Source organism: Neofelis nebulosa, chromosome 9 (genome assembly GCF_028018385.1).
Source record: "Neofelis nebulosa isolate mNeoNeb1 chromosome 9, mNeoNeb1.pri, whole genome shotgun sequence".
NCBI classification, from domain to species: Eukaryota; Metazoa; Chordata; class Mammalia; order Carnivora; family Felidae; genus Neofelis; species Neofelis nebulosa.
Window position 1 is genome coordinate 106053486 of NC_080790.1, and position 16977 is coordinate 106070462.

The following is a 16977-nucleotide window of genomic DNA, read 5'->3' on the forward strand; positions in this document are numbered from 1 at the left end:
AGCTTTCCTTAAAGTCTCATGGGAACACTTGTGCTTCTGCATCATTCACCATCCCTGGCTCTCAGAGAGACTAGGAAATAAGGTCTTTAACTGACACCTTGTGCCAAACAAAATTAGGGTTCTGATGTTATGGAAGCCAATAGTGAGTCAATAACCAGCAGTATCTGACACATTAGCCACAGGTCCCAACGTTCATTGTACTGTGATTTTGGACAATGTTATGAAATTTTCTGGCTTCAAAAAATCTACGTAGAGATTTTAGGTGAAATTTCTTGAATTTTATATGTCAGCACTTAATTTGAATACTTTAAAATTTTTATTTTGAAATTTTAGATCCAGAGAGATGTTGCAAAGATAATACAAAGAGCTTCTGTGTGCTCTTCATCCCTAATGTTAACATTTTACATAACTGTAGTACAATTACCAAACATAGGAATTAAAAAATGGTGCAAAACTATAAACCAGGAGTTAGCAAGCTTTTTCTGTACAGGGCCAGATAGTAATAATCTTAGGTATCTGCCACTACTACTTAAATGTGCTGTTGTAGCTTAAAAACAGTGTGTGAACATATTGTATCTGTGTTCCAATAAAACTTTATTTACAAGACAGGTGGCAGAGCACATTTGGCTCATGGCCTATAATTTGCCAACTTCTGCTATAAACTAAATGACAAACCTTATTTGATTTCATCGCTTTTCCCATTCATATCCTTTTTCTACAATCCAAGATCCCAAATTACATTTAATTATCATGTCTCCTTAGTCTCCTCCAAGCATAGACAGTTATTCATTCTTTACTTTCATGAGCTTGCCACTTGAAGTATATAGTAGCCAATTATTTTTTAGAATGTTTCTCAAGTTGGATTCCTCTGATGGCTTCTCATGATTAGATTGAAGTATGCATGAATGCAGGTGTGTGTATATGCCTGGGTTAGTACACATACATAGATTTTGTAGCTCTGTCCACTGAAAGAACTTAAAGTCAATGACACGTCAGGAGCAAAGAGCATCCTTAGCACCAAGATCTTGATTTCTAAACACTATTCTCCAATAAAAGGAATGAGGGCTCTTTGCAAAAGTGATTGATTCCAGGAAGGGTAAGAGAACTACCCAGAATATTTGTGTTGTCAAAAAGTAAGGTAGCACCCTAAACGGAACAAGAGCATATCAACAGCCCACATGAACCAACCTGTCAGGGTTATAAATGGACAAAATTGGGGTAGTTGAACAACTAAATATATGAGAGTGTTATACCTGTAGGAAAAAAAAAAACCATCCCCAAGTACCTGCAGATATAAATAAGTAATTGAATATATACATGGAGTGAAGGGACAGTTCTCCTTTAGGGAAGAATTCCAATTAAATATATGGAATTAAATAAATTCCAATGGAAGAGTAGAAAGAAAATTACCATTAGGCACATACCATAGTAATAATTGTTGCAGGCACAATCCACTGATGGATGCTAAAGTTAATGGGATGAAGTTTGTGGAGAACAGGATATTTGCCTAGTCACAAAGCATCTCTCCCCACCCCCCAAACCAAGATGGTTACTAATTACAAAGTGTGGAGAAACAGTAACTGTTTACTATGTGGCAGATACCACCTTAACCAAATATGGAAAATCCTTATGCTCTTTTTCCTTTCAGCCATATAATCAAAGTTCTATTCATGTTTCTTAAAAAAAATTTCTATGCTCCATTTTGTCACGAATTTGATTAATTTCAGTTTCACTTAGAATCAGTTACCCTTATCGGGATTTCAATTTATTGACACGCACGGCCAGCTGAAGATGAACTCCAGAAGTGGAATTGCTGTGTGTAGCCGTCACAGAGACAGACAAGGTTATCCAAGCTGCTGCTTTTGGACTGTGACATTTCTAATTTGATTGAACTGGTAGTCATGCTTTGTACATACATTTTAGTTAACTTTTTAAATTTAAACTTTGAGTAATCATACTGAGGAAAAAGTAGCCAATGGCCCAGCAAACAAGATCCATAAACCTAAAGATCTATGAGTTTCAAAGGTGTGTCAGGAGACACAAAATTAAGTAGGAATGTGAATATTTGGAGTAAAATATTCATGACAAATTACACAGCTAAAGAGGTAACAGTGGAACCATCACAAAATCAGAAAAGCAGTATACTTTTATTAATAGCCTGCCCACTCCACCCCAGTAATACCTTGACCCATATACATTTTGGCTGAAAATGCCTGGATTATCTCTTTACCTTTACATATAAAAATTGTTTTGAAACTTTTTTATAGAGCAAATGGAAATATAATGCAGCCTTTCTGTTAAGATGTCTGATCGAAATTTATTTTTTTACCCATATTTAGAAAAGTGTATTTTGGCATTATGGCTTATCAGAAATGACCTGTAAACTTCTTTAAAAAAATGTTTGTTTAGTTTGAGGGAGAGGGGGGTAAGGGAAGAGAGTAGGAGAGAGAGAATCCCAAGCAGGCTCCATCTCACAAACCATGAGATCATGACCTGAGCTGAAATAAAGAGTCAGATGCTCAACCGACTGAGCCACCCAGGTGCCCCAACATGTAATATTTTTTAAAAATTACCAAATTTTGGAAAAGCTCTATCACATGTTTTGAATACAGGAGGCCTAAGATTTCAGTGCATTTGAAGTTTGCTTGCACAATGACTAATCTTAATATTCTTCAATGCCCTGCATCACCACTTACTCATCAATTCATCAATGTCTTCCTTGTTATGACTGTGATGAGTTTTATGTTGTCTTCACATTCTTCATTTGTGTCAAATCAGGAAGAATTTAAATATTTTCCGGTGTTCATACGATTCACTCTTTATTAGTTGAATTATCAAACAAGAACCAATCTGTTACTTTGATTGACAATTTCCCTCCTAAGAAATGGTTTGGGTGTGGTTTGAAAATTTCTTGGTACCAGAGGCTTCAGAATGATTGTTATTGGTTCATTATTTTAATTGTTTGTCTCATATTCTCAATTTTTTCTTAGGTTTTCTTCCATTCTTTAATAAATACAGTGATGACATTAAAAGGTATCTTTCTTATATGATCAAAGCAGGGAGATTTAATGTTTCACTTGTTTTAATGATACCTTGAAAACAGCTTACCATATTGCAGTTAGATGGTATGTTCAAACATCAAGTTTCTAAACAAAAATTTCGTGAGCCCTTGGAACACATTTTAGCATATGAAGTATTGTACACATGTTGCGTGACTTAAGAAGCTTTATAAAAGGCAGACTTCCTCCATGCACCTGCCTCCAGAGCTGCTGGGCACACTTACGTTGCAATGTGCTCACAAGTCCTGCATCTCTGTGCTGTGATGCCAGGTCAGTCAGTACAGGGAGGTGTTGGAGAATTCCTGGAAGTCATTGCTGCATTGAGATGACCACCAATACTGAAACATAATGGAAATTTACTGCAAAACACATAAATAGAGCCTGCTAATTACAAATCAAATGCATCCTCAGCTCAAGTTCCCCCTTAGCTAGAGCCCCAAAATAACCATCACCACCCCAACTCCATGCAACACATAGAGAAGTGTGATGTAGGAAGTTGGAATGTAAAGAGACAGCTGTCTTAACCAGTTGCTGTTAAAATATCTTACTTTGCCTGGTTTGTGAAAATAGGACCATATGAACTTATTGCTAGGATCCTTTTCAGGGTCTTGATGTTCATAAACAAGTGAATGGCCTGAGCCTTTGGCTTCATGATATATTTGTCTCTGTTCCTTTTTGTGCAGAATGGTATTAGAAGCCAAGTCAATGAGGATATTGATGACAAATTAATAGTTGAATGTTGGCAATCCAAAGAAGTCCTGAAATGCCCTAAAATCTTACACTTGAGAGAAGTTTCTTGAATTTAACAATAATCCTTAAAATATACTGCAGTATTAAAAATCTTAATAAACTTTCCTAAACTATAGATTTTTAAAAAACTTAATTGCAGTCACCCAGGCTGGGCCTTTCTTAGAATGGGCTTCTACAAGTGAGGGAGACTGGAATTTGTGGTTCATTCGTTATTTATGATTCAGGTTTGGTTACTAATTTCCTATGATGTTCTGTTTGTAGCACAGCAGCTTAGAATGTTAGAACAGGATTCTGTCACACACAGACTCTTCGGACTGGCTGGGATGGGCCGCCACTGCAGTTCTCATGTATGGGTGAAGAGGAAACATCCTGTGTCAGTCTTATATCATCATGAAAATGCTGTGTAACAACCAGCCACACAATCATACATCTATTAAGTTCACAACTCTGCAGGGTTCAGCTAATCCGAGCCAGGCTTGCTTGTACATCTCGGGTCAACTGTAGGATGACCTGATGGTCCTGCTAGTAGTTGACTGGGCTTGTGCCTATTTGTCAGGTGGCTCTTTACATGTGTAGGATGGTTTTGGCTAGGGTGATCAGGGCCATGTTTCTTTCCCTATCTCTACATCAGCTATCCTGGACACATTTTTATGGTAATGTCAGACATGCCAGAAAAGTCACAAATGTGCAAGTAATTGAAAATACAGGGAAGCTGCTAGTGTCTCATTGGTCAAATCAAGTCACATAGCTAAACCTAGAGTCAGGGAGGGAGAGGCCTCAAGAGTTACCTGCTGAAAAGCATGGATACAGTGGAAGACAAAGAATTTGGGCCACCATTTGCAATGAATCTGTTATGTTCTAAACTGAACCCTTGATTTTCTTGACCAACACACTTGCTACAGTCTGAATGTTTGTGTCCTACACACAGGACATGCGTTAAAATTTGTGGGGCTTTGGGAAGGTGATTAGGTTGTGAGGGTGGAGCCCTCATGAATGGGTTTAGTGTGCTTATAAAAGAGATACCACTGAGCTCCTAGCCCCTTCTACCAGTGAAAACCCAGAAGAGAACCATCACCCAGCTGTGCTCCCATCCTGATCTCAGACTTCTAGCTTACAGCCTCTAGACTGTGACAAATAAATTTCTGTTGTTTCTAAACTCTCCGGGCTGTTATATTTTGTTATAGCAGCCCAAATGGACAATAGTTCCACTTACAGCTGCTCCTCTCCAGCTGCCTCCCAGCTCAGTAAGTGACATTCCTGTCCATCCTGCTCAGGCTGGAGTTCCTTTTCTTGCACCATAGCCAACCCGTCAAAGAGTCATCTGTCTCCGCTACTCCTGCCCTGGTACAAGTTGCTAATGGTTTTTGTTTGTGCTGCTAAATAGCCTCTTAACTAGTGTTTCACCCTTGCCCACCTGCTGTGTTTCTACCACATCTATTAACAGTTTTAAAAATTATTTTTTAATGTTTATTTTTTGAGAGAGAGAGGGAGGGAGGGAGGAAGGGGGGGCAGGCAGAGAGAGATGGAGACAGAATCCAAAGCAGGCTCCAGGCTCTGAGCCATCAGCACAGAGCCCAACACGGGGCTCGAACTCATGAACCGTGAGATCATGACCTGAACCAAAGTTGGACGCTTAACTGACTGAGCCACTCAGGCTCCCCAATGAATAGTTTTAAAATGTAAATTAGATCACACCACTTTCTGCTCAAAGCTCTCCAATGGCTTCCCCATCAGATTTACAATAAAATCCAAAATGTTACCCATGATCTCTAAGGCCATCCACAGTCTGGTTAGTGGCTACTTGGCATTGCTTTATTTTTATTCCATTCTTTCCCCACTGGTTCCAGTGTTCCTCATGGGCCTTCAATGTTGTTCCATGAACATTCATGACCTCAGGACATTTGCGCATGTTATCCCCATAGCCTAGAATACTGTTCACCTCACTGTTTGATACTCATTAATGCTCATTCGAGTAATACAGAGGAAATGAGTATCAAATACTTTATTCAAGTTTCTGTTCAAATGCCACCTCTTGGGAGTCTCTATCTTGATCTCTTTTTCTAGTAACTTGCTGTCATTCTCATTCCTGCCCAGTTTTTTTTTTCTTTCTTTATAACATATGTTACTGGTGGATGTGTATTTGTTGAATGAATGAAAAACACAACCTAAGGGAAGTGCAGTAAAGTTCTAGGAGCATCATACCTGGCATGAAGATATTCCTAAAAGAGTCGATGGTACACAGGAGAACCGACAGCATGGGAAAACCGTACTACTGCCAAAGTAATGTCCACTGCTTCTGCTTGTTTAAAATGTGTAGTTTGTTGTGGTAGCTAATCGCTATCTTTACCTGAAAATTTTTTGATCATTCTCTGTTTCCTGGAATATATCTGTAAGTCTATATTAGAAACATAGTGGCAGACAGGACTTAACAGCAAGTGTAGTGCTCATTGGTTATGTCCTTGTTTCCTGCTAACTTGAACTTCAGGCCTCCGGTGCTCTGGTATGCTAGGGAACTTTGCATAACTGTGGAATAAGCCCAGCATCTTCAGTTGGACCACAGGAAGAGGAGACTGTGGGAACCTTTAAATCAGGGGTTTTATCTGTTTGCTGTGCTGTGGACTTCTTTGGCAGTCCCAGAAAGGCTGGAAGCCAATTTTGAGCACCTTGTTTGGTTTTACTTATCAAGATGAAGTTCATGTGACATAAAATTAACCATTTTATAGTAAGCAACTCACTGGCATTTAATACATTTGTAACATGATGCAACCATGGCTTCCATCTAGTTCCAAAACCTTTCCACCATTCGAAAGCAGTCTTCCTCATAACCCTGAGCCCCGTGGCCCTGGTAACCATCACTCTTTCTCCTTCTATGGATTTATCTGCTCTGGATATTTCATATAAGTGGAATCCTACAATATGTGACTGTGTTTGATTTCTTTCTCTTAGCATATTTGAGGTTCTGTCCACACTGTAGTATGTATCAGTACTTCATTCCTTTTTATGCCTGAATAATACTTTGTTGTATAGAAATACCACATTCTATTTATCTTCTCATTTGTTGATGGATATTTGGGTTATTTCCATTTTGGGGCTACTGTGAATAATGCTGCTTATAAACATTCCTGTACCAGAACTTGAGTATTGGTTTTTAGTTCTTTTGGGTAGATAGGTAGGAATGGAATTGCTAGGTTACCACAGTGACAACATGATGTTTTAAAATGCATTAAATGAAATACCTAGGGTTATAAAGGAAACCAATTATGTTGACATAAAATTTACAAAACCTAAAATAACACAAAAATAAACTAAATAAAAATATATAATAACACAAAACACAAAAAAATAAAATAACACAAAACATAAAACACAAAAATAAATTTGTGTTATGGTGATATGTGTTACTTGATTTTGAAATACAATATCCAATGGCAGACCTAATAAGTGGTGTATGTTTAGAGTAGTGATGAATGCAAATGATGTTTCATGGTGTCTGCAACAATCGTAATGTGGTATGAAAAGGTTTATGTTTCTCAATCACAGACCCTTAGAATATTCCTGGGTTTTGTTGCTGTTAAAGGCTAATGAAAATAGGTAGTTTCTTATCTCAATTCATGAAACCCGTAAATCCTATCTAAATGATCCCAGGGGCTTGAAGTGAAGACCCCCGGTTAAGAACCCCTACTTTAGGGAGCCTGGGTGGCTCAGTCAGTTGGGTGTCTGACTTGATTTTGGCTCAGGTCATGATCCCAGGGTCATGGGATCGAGCCCTGTGTCAGGCTCCATGGTGAGAGTGGAGCTTGCTCCGGATTCTCTCTCTCTCTCTCTCTCTCTCTCTCTCTCTCTCTCTCTCTCTCTCTCCCTCTCCCTCTCTCCCTCTCTCCCTCTCTCCACCCCTCATACCCACTAGCACTCTACCTCTCTCTTTTACTCTCTCTCTCTCTCAAAAATAAAAATAAATAATAAAAAAGAACCCCTGCCTTAGAGGAGTGGTTATAAAAACTGCCTCCATGGTGGCCCATTCTCTCTCTGTCTCTCTCTGTCTCTCTCTATATATACCCCACTATCGCCCCCATTTCATTGGCCAGGTGCAGATCTGTGGAAGTGGAAGTTAGAGAATCCTCATATTTCAGAGATGTTATCACCAAATTTTGAGCTGCTATCTTTTCTGTATCAGATTAATGTTTATATAACTGAAACACATAGGAATTAAAATAACTCTTCTAATGTTGTATAGTACTTCAGAGTATCTAAAGGTCTTGCACCTACAGCATTGCATTTAACTGTCTCAAAGATGTGTGTGTGTGTGTGTGTGTGTGTGTGTGTGTGTGTGTGTGTGTGTGTGTGGCATTACCAGTCATTTGAGATAAGGCAGCCCTGATACAGAATGATTTAGTCAATCAAGCTTGAAAAGCAAGTACTTATCAGAGGAGCTAGAACTCGGGGTATCTCCCAACTAAAAATTCAAAGTGCCTTTTCTATTCAACTGGAAAACTAATATATCCAAACTTAATTGTTTACTCAGATTTTAGCCTAAAGAATAGTTACTCCTAAAATAAAAGCCAACACGGAAACTGCTCTTGCAAATGAAAGGAGCGTTAACATGAGAATACCCCCTACAGTTCAGTTCAGTCCTATAAAGCTCAAAGCTTCCGTCATCTCAGGGGAAAGGTTTCATAGAGGCCAGACTTTTGAACAGGATATTTTCCTGCAGGAAGAGATGAGATTGGTTTTAGAAAATCGAGGTTCATTATTCCCTGAGAAGAAAAATCAAAATAGTGTTCCATCCACATTAGAGGAAATCCAACAACAGCAAATAGTTCTATAGGCCCCCTAGAAGTTTCCCTAGAGAGGATTTGGCACACTTGACAGGTGCATAAATAATTACTGCAAAAATGCAGTTCCCTATGTCAGTTACCTTGCTTTGAATGAAAGAAAATCTGTTTTTCAGTGTATGGGGTTCTCTTCTCCCCCAGAGTTATGTATTCAGATTTTTAGTGTTTCTGTTTGTTTGCTCCCAGGGAACGGAACACACCTTATTCCAACAGTGAAGAAAGAGGAAGGGCTGCTGAGCTCTGGTATAAATATTTTATTATATAGAGAGACAAAGATCACAAAGGGGCAGATGAGGAGCAGAAAACAAATTTAATGTTGTTTTCAAGTCCTCAGAGAAGGTTTATATTAAACTGTGTCTGCCAGCTTGTTTTCTGCTTGGCTTTTGCACTGTCAAACCCAGTAATGAGATCCTTTAGTGTATCTAGAGTTTTCCAATTGGATGAGGAGTGCTACATCTAGTTGAAAGCGTAGAATTATCCATGTCATAAAGTAGACATAAAGAAAAGGCTGTTATAAAATGGCACAGTGATGAAGGTATATTTTCAAGAAGGATGATCCATATTAATTTGTTTTGGAAAGATTCTATCATAGTCAAAAAAAGGTTAAATAAATTACAGGTTTTCTTCATACAATCCATTTATTTTTCTCCTCTTACCCCAATGTCTTGGAGTTGTTGGAAGACTTTGACCTGATGGTATTTAGCATCTTTCATGATTTCATAATCCGCTGGACTTCATTTGCTCAGAACTCACTATTAATGAGGATAAGGTCATAGCCTTTTCTCTTTGAGAGAGAAAGAAGGAAAAAAAATCTGCAGTTCACAAACTCAAATTTCTGGAGAAGTGGATAAAAGGGTGAATAATGCAGGAAATATTCTTAGATTGCAAGGCTGATGGGCCTATTTCCTCCCCGGGTCTAAACCACCTTAAAATGATCTGCATAAGTGCTCTTATTCTTGAATGAGAGAAGAAAAATGTGTGCAGGCTAGAAGTATTTGTACTAACAGAGTTGATAGCAAATCTTTGTTCTGTTTTTATGTTTTACGTAAAATAGAGTTTTTTAGTAATTGGCCAGTGAGCTCAATAATATATCCATTTCTGAGTCAGGTGCCATTTGTAGTGAAGCTTTTTTATTTGATCTGATGGTCAAGGAGTCCAATATTGAGGGGCCAGTTTACCAGAGAATCCATGGAAATGAAATGTACAAAATGGCTTAGCTTAGACTTATGGATAAAAACTTAGTTACTCTCCTTTGGATAGATCTCTATTTTTATAACAGACACATATAGAGATGCTTATTTTGCTGGTAAGAAAAAATGTGGGTAAACTCTAAATTTTCCTTTGATTGTTTCTTTTGCAAATTATTCACTGATTTTTGGTTTTAAGAGCTAAATTTAGTTGTCCGAAATGCTACTTGGGCTGGTTTTGTACTTCCTAAAAACCAGAACTAACATTCTTTACTCTTCACGATTGGCTGGGTAATTTACATAGGACATGTTCACTTTACCCCGAGGACCCCTCTGTGTTGCAGAAGATTGTGTCCATCTCCATTTGTCAGATGATAAATAAACTTGAGCAATGATGAATTGGCCCAAACTGTGCAGCTAGTTCACACTGGAGCAAGTCTATTGGTTCCAAAGTCAAGCCCTTCCTCTTCAAAGGTTGCAAATAAATTTAATTGGCATCAGTACCTCATAGTAAGAGGTACATTATCAGCAGGTTCAGAGTGGGATAGCTGTTATCCGAACATAGTCTACTGAGCATTCAGAGTGCCTTTTCTAGGTCAATAGTGAGTGGCAATATGGCTCTACAGAGATGTATAGGTAAAGGTTTAATAGCTGCATGTTTAAAGAAAAAACAATTTGAGAGGAGAGTTTTAGTGATACTCTAGGCACATATTAAATTTATGGCATCTGACTTTTTAAATTTGGTTATTTATAGTATAAATAGAAAATTAAAAATCATGCCAATTCTTACAAAATAAACGTACAGCAAATATTGGTTAATTATATAGAAAATGCAGTATAATGGTACTAATAAGGAATTAAATATGCATTTATTTTGCTTAACTTTTCTGGATCAAGATATTTCTCTGTAATATATTACTGTTATATGACAGACCCATATGGCTATATCAGGCTTGAAATTGCATTTCCTGACACGGTGACTTATTTTTTTGCTACTCTGAAATATATGAAGAGAAAATCACCAGACTTTAAAAGGAAATTATGTCTACTTATATTTTAACTGATTTTGAACTAAATTAAAAGCATGTTAAAAAAAATTAAAGCGTGCCACAACTGAGCTTTCAGAACTATCTAGGATTTTTCATTATCTGTGCAAGACATTCATTTTTAGGAAGTTCTGATCTTAGCAATCGTAGTTTAAAACATAGGGCATGCTTTTAAGATGATGATTTTACCAAAAAATTGCTTTCCATGAACTACAAATAAATCAAGTTTAAATTTAACCAGTTTTAAATATTAAGAAGTAAACTTAATTGGAAAATCCTTGCAACAGCTTTAAAACATAAATCTGTATTCCTAAGGAAGTCTTAAACATTTTTTTGAATGCACAGGAAAGTAGATACTTAAAGTGTGCTCCCTCCATTTTTTAGATCATAAAGTACTGGCATTTTTACAGAAAATACAAGCATACTAAGTATGTACATTGTGTACCTACAATTAACTGATGCATGTAATGAAATAAAAGCAGGTATTTCCTACTATTCAAGGAGAAAAATGGAGCCATCTTCTGGAAACAGTTTGGGTTGTCCCATAATGGATAGGGTAGACTGTCAACCTATAATTATTTTCAGGGACGTTTTCTTTGGACTTGTCTGAAAATTGGATGAGCAGTGATTAATATCAGGAAGAAGAAAAGAACTAGGACCTGGAATTTGTCTTTTTAATAGGATAGGAGAGAATAACAGCTTTCAATTTTTGGATCTTTCATGAAGCTTATGAAATCTGTATTTAGTTCCTTTGTATCCTACCATTAGTGTTTATTATTTCAGTGGCAGTGCTGTGCTGGACCATAAGCAAGACTAGGAACTTACAGATATACATATAACTTTGAATTAGCCAGTGTGTACATAGTCTTCATTATTCATAGATTTTGTATTTGCAACTTCACCATCTCACATGTTTTGGCAATTCTGTGCTTTTGTTGGTGGTTTTGCTGTGTGAAACGGCCCCCCAACATAGTGCTAAAGTGCTATCTAGTACTCCTCTGTGTGATGTGCTGTATGGAAAAAATAATATGTCTTCGGTTGTCTTCGTTCAGACATGAGTTCTGGTGCTATTGGCTAAGTTGACCATTGATGAATCAACAATATATATGAAATGTGTCTTTAAACAGAAACACACCTGAAACTATCAAACAAGGTTATGTATCGGTTGATTGGTGAGCAGAGACGAGCACGTTAGCGTCAGAGACTTGGAGAAACCTAGTCTTGGATTTCCCGGAGGAGCAGTGGGTCAGCATTCACTAACCTGGTGTTTGCGGCTACCTTATAGAATGTGACTGCTGTAGATAATGAGGATCTCTGCACTAAACATGTGCAATTACCAGTTAGTGGGCTCAGTCCCAGAGATTCAGGGACCATGGGAACAGTTCCTGCCTCCGTTGGGCTCACCATCTGTCAGAGAGCTGGACTCACAGGGGACCGAATTAGAAAAGTGCTATGACAGATGCAGGAGAGGTGCTAATAAGGGGGAGGCTGACACTGCCGGGGGGTCCAGGGAATAACAGGTCAGTGGCCGCATGCCTCAGAAATGATTGAAACAGTAGAGAAAGGATGTGCAGCATGTAGGGGAATGTGAAGTAAGTGAGGTGTGTGTTTATTTTTAAACAGAGCATAATGTTGGTGGGTTCCTGACGCATGTTGGTACCATGTTGTTACAGAAATACACTGTGGCAAAATGCTTCCACCTCTTGCCAAAATGAACACTGAAGAAAAATGAAGAACACTGAAGAAATCCAACAAAAAGTTGCAGAACAGAAATAGCCAAACTCCTCTGGAATCTGATTCATCCACAGCCATCATAAAAAGGTAGGGGAATGAATTGTATGATTTTGCATTTTTAAATTTTATTTTAAATCATTTATACACACACACATACACACACACAACAGAATACTATTCAGCCATAAAAAGGGAAGTCTTGCCATTTGAGACAGTGTGGGTAGACCTTGAGAACATTATGCTAAGTAAAATAAGTCACATGGAGAAAGACAAATACCACACGATCTCACTTATATGTGGAATCTACAAAAATTTTGTTTAAATCTGAACTAAAAGTTACAGAGAACACATTGCTGGTTGCTAGAGGTGAGGAAGCGGGTGGACAGTCAGTGAAATGGTGAAGGTGGTCAAGAGGTACAAACTTCCAAAATAAGCCAGTAAGTTATGGGGATGTAATGTGCAGCATGGTGACCATAGTTAACAATACTGTATTGTATATTTGAAAGTTGCTAACAGAGTAGATATTAAAAGTTCCCATCACAAGAAAAAAAATTATAACTGTGGGGGTGAGGGATGTTAACTAGACTTATTGCAGGGATCATTTTGCAGTAGATACAAATACCAAATTGTGTGGTACACCTGCAATTAATGTTCTATGTCAAGTGCATTTCAGTAAAAATATGGAATGGTAAAAAAAAAAAAAGCAGAGGAGGATGTTTATTAAACTAATATCCATTGGGTGGCTTCTATATATCTGCAAACTCTTCTAGACACAAGGAATGTGGTAGTAAACAGAAAACATAAGGGTATGGCCTTGAAGGAACTGACATTTTGGCTGGAGGAGATAAGTAAATGCACAGGAAACCAACAGCTGTTAATCATGTCTGCAAACATGGTGAATAGGGTAGTGAGTGAGATGCAGGGTGATTGAGGGGCTACTTTAGTTTGAGTGTCAGAGAGGACCACTCAGAGAATCTTGGCTTGAGAGTAGAATGATGGGAAAGAGCCAGCTGAGTGAAGGTTTGGAGAGAAAACCTTTCAGTGCCATGAACCAGGATCTGGACATATGTGTTTGAGGCTCAGAAAGCAGACCTAAATTGCTTGGAGAAGGGATTTGGAGAAGCATGAGGTAGGAGATGAAGTTGGAGAAGCTTTTAGATGTAGAAAGTTGCCTGGATTTAACTCCAGTGGAAGTAGAAGTTATTGGAGAGTTACTAGCAGAGAAGCAAGCTTATATTATAGTTTTAAAAGGCCTTTCTAGGGGCGCCTGGGTGGCGCTGTCGGTTAAGCGTCCGACTTCAGCCAGGTCACGATCTCGCGGTCCGTGAGTTCGAGCCCCGCGTCAGGCTCTGGGCTGATGGCTCGGAGCCTGGAGCCTGTTTCCGATTCTGTGTCTCCCTCTCTCTCTGCCCCTCCCCCGTTCATGCTCTGTCTCTCTCTGTCCCAAAAATAAATAAAAAATGTTGAAAAAAAAAAATTAAAAAAAAATAAAAGGCCTTTCTAGTATATTTAGCTAAGGGGTGGGGGCTCAGTGACAGTGGAAAACAGGGTGCCGTCACCTAGGCAAGAGATGATGATGAATTGGTTTAGGGACATGGCATTGGGGATAAATGGATTTAAAATATATTTGGGGTCTGCTTCAGCTAGATTAAATTAGATGACTGCCAATGTTATTTATGAATCCCCGGACATAATTCTAAGTTCCATATGAAGAGTATGTTGTTCATTTGTGTTTTAATATATAACAGTCAAATGGTATTTTTTTCCACATTAACAAAGAGCAGCATATGATGTGTATGTTTGTGGTGTGCTTCTGAAACTTAAAGGGGGCTGATGTCAAGTTGTGAGAAAGAAATAAAAGTTCCGCCCTGAAAGCTCAAGTTCTAGGCAGGTTGTCTCATAACACTTGGAGTTGTGAGCCTTCCAGATGCTTGTGCAACTTCTCTCCTGCTTCCAGCAGGGTTTCTGACTTCTCATAACATTGTTACTCCCATCACGTAGAGGTTGCCTGTGTGATGGGTGTCCTTCTAGATAAGAAACCTATGCATTTTTTAAGGACTAGTGGCTTGAGTCACTCAAGCATGACTTCAAGAGTATAACTTCCATACTGGAATACTCCTAGATGGAATATTGAAGCAAAAACTAAAATACAACTTAACCTTGGTGTTCCACAAAGACAAGAATATGTGGATTTAAGCAGTGTTCACTAGACAACCTAATGGATTGTGAGGGCTCTATGTCTTGGAGTGAGTAACCATAAGCAAAGTCACAGAGGAGGGGAAGAGAGGATAGGAATTGTGCAATGACCTTGGTGGATAGGTCTAAGATTTCAAGAAGCCAACAGCCACTATCGGAGAATGGGCCAACCTCAAAGTCTGTGTTCAGAAGAATTTTCAGGGTGACTCAAACAGTATTGTAAGCGCTTCGGCAAAGTACAGGGTTCTGCTTTCCAGTACTAGTAACTCTGTGAAGTGGCTCTAAAATTGGGCGCTGTGGGAACCCTTCCTTTCTCCACCCCAAACCCTTCTCAAAAGCCTTTGGTTATCAGAAAACAGGTCCAGTACCGTAGTTATACAGTGTCAGGTAATTGAAAAGATTGTTGAGATTCCACAAGGTATACACATGTAAGGTTCTAATGAAACAAAGGAAAGGGTACAGCAGCAGAAAGAAAACAGCAAGCATTAGAAGAAATCAAGACTTCTAGGTGCAGCTCTGAGTCCTTACTCCATCACACATCTTAGTCTTCAGATCATGAACCATCAAGATACAAGTGTGATACCTTCGTCTCAGGAGCCAAGGATCAAGCGTACTGAGAAGTATTTTAGACCCCACAGCTCAGGAAGCTAAAAGCAGGCTTTGTGAACAGGTAAACAGGTGTAAACCATCAATCCATACAGTTTCAATAAACAGCATAGACAGGTTGGTACCATATGCCTTTGGGGGAGTTTCGGACTTCTAACCGCACGTTATAAATCACTAGCTATTACATTTCACTTCTGTCTTGGGCAAGAATCAATACCATGGTTCCAGGTACCCTTCAACATAAGCACAGAACTACCCAAGATCAATTGAAAGTTAACCCTATCCTCATGTACTCAGAGAATTGGACCATGACGAAAACACCTAAGGAAACCTAAATGTTTTTAGGTTTTCCCTAAGGGTATACTCATTTTGTGATTGGTCATCCACTGGACTAGATTAGCAGGGGAGATCATTAAAAGGGTAGGCTTTCAAATGAAAGTCAGAGTTTCATGGAAAAAGTAATTGTATTCTAAATCAATAAAGATGAAATAAAACAGAAAGAATAGTAGTTGGTTTAGGTTGATTTCCCTGGAATCAAATAGTGAGACAAAAAATGGATACTGGTATTTATTTGGAAGGTGATGCCAGTATACCTTTGTAGGAAAGTGGGGATGTGAGATGGGGAAGAGAAGGAAAACAGGAAAAGAACATTATAATTACTGTGACGAAGAGGAGGGTGATACCGTTAGGCAATTCTGGGATATAGTATAAGACAAACTTTGGGTTTATCCTAATCAAGGGCAAGGGAATCAGGACATATAGCGCCTTCTGCCATCTGTCTTGATGGAAGATTGCTCCCCTGAATGGAACTCCCTGGCCACTGTGGCCTGCCATAGATGTGGGCCAAAGGGACTCCAGCAGCCCGAGGAAGCCTCAGGCAAAGAATCTCAGGTGTTTGCCCGTTGGAGGCCACCATCAGATCAGCATGCACAGAAATGATGAATTCCAAGAGGATATGGATGGAGCCCTGACAGTTTCTATATAAGAAGTGACAACAGTGATGCTCATAATATTAGTAGAGCTGTCATTTATCAAGTACTAAGCCATGTACTATATTAAATGCATTACATACATTTCATCATTTAATTCTTATTTATTGAACACTCAGTGCCGGGTACAGGGGAGGAGAAATATATATTTTATCACTACAGTCCTGAAGCATATATATTTATGCTAGTCTCATTTAAAGATGAGCATGTATGGGGTGCCCGGGTGGCTCAGTCGGTTAAGCATCCGACTTTGGCTCAGGTCATGATCTCACAGTCTGTGAGTTCGAGCCCCACATCGGGCTCTGTGCTGACAGCTCAGAGCCTGGAGCCTGCTTCAGATTCTGTGTCTCCCTCTCTCTCTGCCCGTCCCCTGTTCATGCTCTGTCTCTCTCTGTCTCAAAAATAAATAAACATTAAAAGAAAATTAAAAAAAAAGATGAGCAGTAAGGTTGAACAAATTTAACCAAATTCTCTGGAGTAAGACATAGGAAATATATCTGGGGTTCAGATTCTGGTTTGCCTTCAACACCATCCCTTGGGCATCATTAATGTAATTCTTAATTAACTAATTATTTTTC

The 16977-nt window shown here is 38.7% G+C and overlaps 1 protein-coding gene across 5 annotated transcripts in view; it reads left to right on the plus strand.

The window, feature by feature from the left end:
• Positions 1-16977, plus strand: part of PAK5 (p21 (RAC1) activated kinase 5) — a 317484-nt gene that overhangs the window by 139942 nt on the left and 160565 nt on the right. For all 5 annotated transcript variants that reach the window (XM_058684892.1, XM_058684893.1, XM_058684894.1 and 2 more), the window contains one exon: positions 12548-12695. The gene's annotated coding sequence lies outside the window, so the exon portion shown is untranslated. The remainder of the gene's footprint in view (positions 1-12547; positions 12696-16977) is intronic.